The following is a 7,449-nucleotide window of genomic DNA, read 5'->3' on the forward strand; positions in this document are numbered from 1 at the left end:
TAGTCTATAGTCTAGTCTATAGTCTAGTCTATAGTCTAGTCTATAGTCTAGTGTATAGTCTAGTCTATAGTCTAGTCTATAGTCTAGTCTATAGTGTAGTCTATAGTCGAGTCTAGTCTAGTCTATAGCCTAGTCTAGTCTATAGTCTAGTCTATAGTCTCATCTATGCTCTAGCCTATAGTCTAGTCCATGGTCTATTTCATAGTCTAGTCTGTAGTCTGCTCTATTGTCGACTCTCAGTTAGTCTATTGTATACCCTTTTGTCTACTCTATTGTCTAGTCTCTGGTCTATAGTCTATAGTCAAGTTTATAGACTAGTTTATAGTCCAGACTCTAGGCTATAAAATTGTCTATTAGCTAGACTATAGACGAGATAATAGTCTAGTCTATAATCTACAGAGATTTTTTAAGTGTTTCTTATTTTTAACTTTATAATTCTTATAATATGTAAGTTCTGTTCTATTTTTAAAACAGCCATTTATTTTCATTGCCTACTTTAAGGCTTATGTTATTTTTTATTATTTTAAATCTCATTTTAAAAACATTTTATTCTTATGTTTAATTAACCTTGTAAAAATCTCTGTTTAAGAAAGAAATAACTTGTACTGTTATAACTACACTCTCAGTTCTACATCCTTATACTTTGCTTTAAGTTATGTATGTTTATGTTGTGTATTTAGAGAAAGACATGTGTATTAGTTGAAGACATTTTTAAGTCTAAATATTGTTTGTGTATGCCTTAAAGTATGCAAGTATTATCTTACTTTATTATGTTAGCAAGTTGTTTACAGTTATAAGTAAGTAAACGTATGTGTAAGAGAGAGGAAGAGTGAGAGGTAAAAGAGTAAGACATGTGAGGGATTAAAGCAGCTTATATTTTAAAAAAGAACAGTTTTTTTAATTTGAGATTTTAAGGATATTTTTTTACGATTTTGAACGTAATTTAAAAAAGTCATAAAATGTTAAAGATTTCTAAATAATTTCTTTTAAATGTTGAAATTACTTTTTGGGAATTTCATTTTGGTTTTGTGTTGCAGATGATAGAAGTGTATGTGTTTTGTCAAGAACTCCTGTTAGGTTTTATTTTAATGCACTGTATTTAGAATCCTTTGACTGTTGTCTTGTAAATAATTGAGTTAAACTGGCGGGTTTTGATGTCAAAGCAAATGTTCGACGTGAGAATCAATAAAGAAAATTATAAAAAGGTGTTTTTGTGTTTTTGAACATCCTTCAGGTGAAACACAACCATTAAGCTTCCACCACCATCAACATCATATGAGTAGATGTAAAAGGAAATTTTATTTATTCCTCTTAAATAGTTAAACTCTTTTTCTTTTTGAAATTTTCATGTCTTTAAATCCTTGAGTATTAAAGGAAACAACAGAGAAGGCAAAGAATCTGAAGGTATATGCCTAGAGTGCAAGCTGCTACTGCTGCTGATGTTGCCGGAGGGTCAGGACGTTGATGACAAAGTTTTCAAGTGAGATGAGTGGTGGCTGTAAAATGGTTTTGAAATACAAAGTCTTTTCTTCTGCAAAGCTTAACAAAAAAGACCTTGTTTTTTTGTAATTAGGAAAAACATGAAATGAAAACTAAGAGTGACTAAAAGTATGCTAAAGAAAAAAGAAAATAAGATTCTTTAAAAGTATGCTTTGAAAAATTCTCTTTAAAAAAAACTCTTTAAAAAATTACTAGAAACAGTGGCGAAAAGTAAGGAATTTTAAGAAATTTATAGAAGCTTAATAGAAAGCTTTTTTCATAAACAAATTTTGCATAGCAAGCTTTTTTTTACAAAAGTTGCAACAGAAAGCTTTTTCTGTAGAAAAATTTTGCCATAGAAAGCTTTTTCTATTGAAAATTTCTAGAAGCTTTTTTCATAGAAACATTTTGACATAGAAAGCTTTTTCTTTACAAAAGTTGCAATAGAAAGCTTTTTTCATTTTGCCACAAAAAGCTTCTTTGTCAGAAAGCTTTTTCTATAGAAAAGTTTTTGTCAGAAAGCTTTTTCTATAGAAAAGTTTTTGTCAGAAAGCTTTTTCTATAGAAAAGTTTTTGTCAGAAAGCTTTTTATCTAGAAAAGTTTTTGCCAGAAAGCTTTTTCTATAGAAAAGTTTTTGTTAGAAAGCTTTTTCTATAGAAAAGTTTTTGTTAGAAAGCTTTTTCTATAGAAAAGTTTTTATCAAAAAGCTTTTTCTATAGAAAAGTTTTTGTCAGAAAGCTTTTTCTATAGAAAAGTTTTTGCCAGGAAGCTTTTTCTATAGAAAAGTTTTTGTCAGAAAGGTTTTTCTATAGAAAAGTTTTTGTCAGAAAGCTTTTTCTATAGAAAAGTTTTTGTCAGAAAGGTTTTTCTATAGAAAAGTTTTTGTTAGAAAGTTTTTTCTATAGAAAAGTTTTTGTTAGAAAGCTTTTTCTATAGAAAAGTTTTTGTCAAAAAGCTTTTTCTATAGAAAAGTTTTTGTCAGAAAGCTTTTTCTATAGAAAAGTTTTTGTCAGAAAGCTTTTTCTATAGAAAAGATTTTGTCAGAAAGCTTTTTCTATAGAAAAGATTTTGTCAGAAAGCTTTTTATATAGAAATGTTTTGTCAAAAAAGCTTTTTCTATAAAAAAGTTTTGTCAGAAAGCTTTTTCTATAGAAAAGTTTTTGTCAGAAAGCTTTTTCTATAGAAAAGTTTTTGTCAGAAAGCTTTTTTTATAGAAAAGTTTTTGTCAGAAAGCTTTTTCTATAGAAAAGTTTTTGTCAGAAAGCTTTTTCTATAGAAAAGTTTTTGTCCGAAAGCTTTTTTATAGAAATGTTTTTGCCCGAAAGCTTTTTCTATAGAAAAGTTTTTGTCAGAAAGCTTTTTCTAAAGAAAAGTTTTTGTCAGAAAGCTTTTTCTAAAGAAAAGTTTTTGTCAAAAAGCTTTTTTATAGAAATTTTCTTCAGAAAGCTTTCATAGAAAGAGTAAAATATAGAATATTCTATAGTTTAGTCTATAAAAGTAGGGCTTTTTACAGCTTTTTGTTCATTGTAAAAAAGCTTTTCTAAAAAACTTTTTCCTTTCAATTTAGTTTTATCATTTTATTTACCTTTTAAATGTTAGCAAATAGATAATTGCAGTTAGCGTGTGTAAATGTTTTTGAAGTAATTTATTTCTATAACTAAAATAGAAAATAATTTCCCCCAACGCACGATTTTATATAATTAAACTGCGGTTTCGCAATCATGTGTTTTAATCTTAATTATATTTCATTTATCATTTTAAAGCTTTTGACAACATTAAGACTAAATAAATAAATGTTGCAGTAACAATTTTCCAAACAGCAGCGTCATGAGTATTTGTGTCATTAGAACGACATTGGATTCTTGTTTGTTATCATTACGCTCACATACATAAATACGCACACACACACACACACACACACACACACTTTCACATATTTTTGTTATGGTTAGCAAGGAGCAAGGAATGAAAACAAATTAACCTGATGGATTTTGTTGACACTACAGTAAAATGAGAAAGAAAAAATTTCGCTAAAAATTTAGTTTTTTGTATAAAATCATGGGCGACAACTAGTTTTCCAAAGAAATTTGCCAGCGACAATAAAGTTTTTATTGAAAATCATTGGCGACAAGCAATAATTTGCAATAAATTAAAAGCGACAAGTAATTTTCTATGAAAATAACATAGGCGACAAGCTAAATTCTTTTGAAAATCAAAAGCGTCATGTTAACTTCTCAAGAAGCGACAAATATTTGTAAAAATATCTAAAATTATCTTTCAAAAGTAATTTTTTCGGTAAAATTCCTGAGCGACAAATGAGTTTCTATTGAGAATCATAGGCGACAAGTGATTAACTATTGAAAATTATTGGCGACAAGCAATTATTTGCGGAAAATTAAAAGCGACAAGTAATTTTCTTCAAAAATAACATAGGCGACAAGTGTAATTCTTTGGAAAATTAAGAGCGTCAAGCTAATTACTGAAACAAGCGACAATTTAAAAAAAAAATGTTAACATTATCAAAAAAAAAGTAATTTTTTGATTAAATTCATGGGCGACAAATGAGTTTCTATTGAGAATCATAAGCGACAAGTGAGTTTCTTTTGAAAATTATTAGCGACAAACAATTATTTGCAATAGATTAAAAGCGACAAGTTGTTTTCTTTGAAAATAACATAGGCGACAAATGTCATTCTATTGAAAGTCAAGCTAATTTCTCAAGAAGCGACAAATTTTTAAAAATGTAGTTGAAATTATCTTTAAAAAGGGTTTTTTTAGTTAAATTCATAGGCGACTAATGAGTTTCTATTAAAAATAATAGGCGACAAGTAAGTTTATATTGAAAATTCATTGGCGACAAGTTTTTTATTAAAAAAACAAGTTATTTTCTTGTAAGAAACATAGTTTCATGGGCGACAAGACATTTCCTGCAAAAATTATGAGCGACAAATTAGTTTTTAGAGGAAAAAGTGAACGAAAAACAAATTCCTAATGAAAATTATAGGCGACAAATACAATTCTATGAGAACTGTAGGCGACAGATTAATTTTTAAATGTAATTATGGGCGATAATGAAGTTTACATAGAAATTATGTTCTACAAATTAAACTTTCATGAAAATAAAGGGTGACAAAACAATTTTTACACAAACTATGGGCGACAAATTAGTTTCCGAAAGAAAATTCTAAGCGACAAATATGATTTTAATGAAATTATTGGACGACAATTTAGTATCTATAGAAATTATAAGCGACAAATTAGATCTCACTAAAAATGTTGGGCGACAAAGCTGTTTTTATAGAAATTAAAGGCGACAAATTAGTTTCCAAAGGAAATTATTAGGCGACAATTAAGTTTCTACCAAAAAATTGTGGGCGACATATCAATTTTTTTTTTAAAAATGAAGGCGACAAATTAATTTTCGAAAGTAATTATGGGCGACAAAGAAGTTTATATAGAAATTATGAGCTACAGATTAGTTTTCCGTGAAAATAACAAGTTACAAAACAGTTTCTATAGAAACTGTGGGCGACAAGTTGGTTTCCGTAAGAAAATTCTAAGCGACAAATATGTTTTAAATAAAATTATTGGGCGACAATGTAATTTCTATAGAAATTATAATCAGCAAATTAGATCCCACCAAAAATGTTAGGCGACAAAGCAGTTTCTACAAAAAAATTGTGGGCGACAATTCATTTTCTATAGGAATGAAGGCGACAATTTAATTTTCAAAGGTAATTGTGGGCGACAAAGAAGTTTATATAGAAGTTATGAGTTTCAAATTAGTTTTCCTTGAAAATAATGGATGACACAACAGTTTCTATAGAAACTGTGGGCGACAAATTGGTTGTCGTAAGAAAATTCTTAGCGACAAATAAGATTTTAATGAAATTATTGGGCGACAATGTAGTTTCTATAGAAATTATGAGCAAACAATTAGATCCCATTAAAAATGTTGGGCGACAAAACAGTTTCTATAGAAATTAAAGGCGACAAATTAGTTTCCTAAGGAAATTATTGGAAAGCAATTAAGTTTCTACAAAAAAATTGTGGGCGACAATTCATTTTCTATAGGAATGAAGGCGACAATTTAATTTTCAAAGGTAATTGTGGGCGACAAAGAAGTTTATATAGAAGTTATGAGTTTCAAATTAGTTTTCCTTGAAAATAATGGATGACACAACAGTTTCTATAGAAACTGTGGGCGACAAATTGGTTTCCATAAGAAAATTCTAAGCGACAAATAAGATTTTAATGAAATTATTGGGCGACAATGTAGTTTCTATAGAAATTATGAGCAAACAATTAGATCCCATTAAAAATGTTGGGCGACAAAACAGTTTCTATAGAAATTAAAGGCGACAAATTAGTTTCCAAAGGAAATTAAGTTTCTACAAAGATATGAGAGCGACAAATCAATTTTTATGTGAATCAAAGCGACAAATTAATTTTCCAACAAAATTTTGGTCGCAATTGTTAATTTCTAAACGGTTTTCTTCACATTTCCTAATTAAAATTCTCACCCTTAAGTTGGAAAACAAATGTTTGTTGTTTCTGCTGCAGCTGATGATCGTAACCCATCATCATTGATTTCCTAATTATTTTTACCTGTTTGTTTTTACAGTTTTTGTTTTCTATTTGCACTAACTAGAAATAAACACGTAATAGTAGTTCCTAGTTGTTGCTTTTGTACTTTTTTTTTTGCTCGCATCACGTTTGTTTAGTACAGTACAACGAGAATTAATTAAAACAAAAACAAAAAAAATAGAAAAAAATTTCTAATATTTGAAAAACCTCAACCACCTTTTAACCTTGTAACATGCACAACAAATTTTGGTTTCCTTTATGGGATACAAACATGACGACAACAACGCGCAGCTAACATACAATTGCGACTACGACGACGTATACTTGATATTGTTTTCATTCTACTTCCAACATGCAATTGTCAAAGCCAATAACAACAAAAAAAATGAAAAAAAAACTTCTAACATTGTCCTTTACTATTGAGGTGAAATTAAAACAAAACAAACCTAACGGTAAACAAAAGCTAACGAAAGCAGCACAGTATAGGAGAGAGAGAGGGAGAGAGAAAGCGAGGGAACTATAATGCAAGATTGGTAGCCATATTTGCTTTCAAACACAAACCACAAACACACAACTCACATTCATACATTTAACATTAGTAACAGCAACGAACATCATCATCATCAACAACAACAACAGCATGAAAGGTGATGATGTCTATACTAGTTTTTACAAATGGTATTTTTTTTTAGCTAACAATCTAACAACAACAATAGAAACAAACATTTATTATTGTTGTTTCCAAATATACAAGGTTATTTAAAAGGTAATGTTTTTTGTTTGTGCTATAATTTTTTTTTGCATTAATGTCTTTTTTATAGTTGTTGTTAGAGTGACATTATGCTGCTGCTGATGATGATGGTTATTGGAGTTGAAATGGTGGAATGCAATGCGGAAATATGTATGCAGATTTGTCAAATATGTTAGAACCACAAATGGCAAAAGAACAATGGGTTGGAAATATCCAAAGAATAGATAGAAAACTTAATAAACTAGATCATAACTGTGACTAGACTTTAGATTAGAATATAGACTAGACTTTAGAGTAGACAATAGACTAGACTTTAGACTATAGACAAGACTATAGACTACATTATAAACTACACTATAGACTAGACTATAAACCAGACTTTAGCCTAGACTGCAGACTAGACTATAGACTTAACTATATACTTGACTATAGACTTGACTATAGCCTAGATTATAGACTAGACTATTGACTAGACTATAGACTAAACTAAAGACTAGACTATAGACTAGACTACAGACTAAAGTATAGACTAGACTACAGACTAGACTATAGACTAGACTACAGACTAGACTATAGACTAGACTATAGACTAGACTATAGACTAGACTATAGACTAGACTATAGACTACAC

At 29.1% G+C, this 7,449-nt stretch overlaps 1 protein-coding gene across 1 annotated transcript in view; it reads left to right on the forward strand.

The window, feature by feature from the left end:
* LOC111683623 overlaps positions 1 to 7,449 on the forward strand; it is a 22,529-nt gene that overhangs the window by 2,002 nt on the left and 13,078 nt on the right. The gene's annotated exons all lie outside the window — the stretch shown is intronic.

The sequence above is a fragment of the Lucilia cuprina genome, chromosome 5, assembly GCF_022045245.1.
Source record: "Lucilia cuprina isolate Lc7/37 chromosome 5, ASM2204524v1, whole genome shotgun sequence".
Lineage (NCBI taxonomy): Eukaryota > Metazoa > Arthropoda > Insecta > Diptera > Calliphoridae > Lucilia > Lucilia cuprina.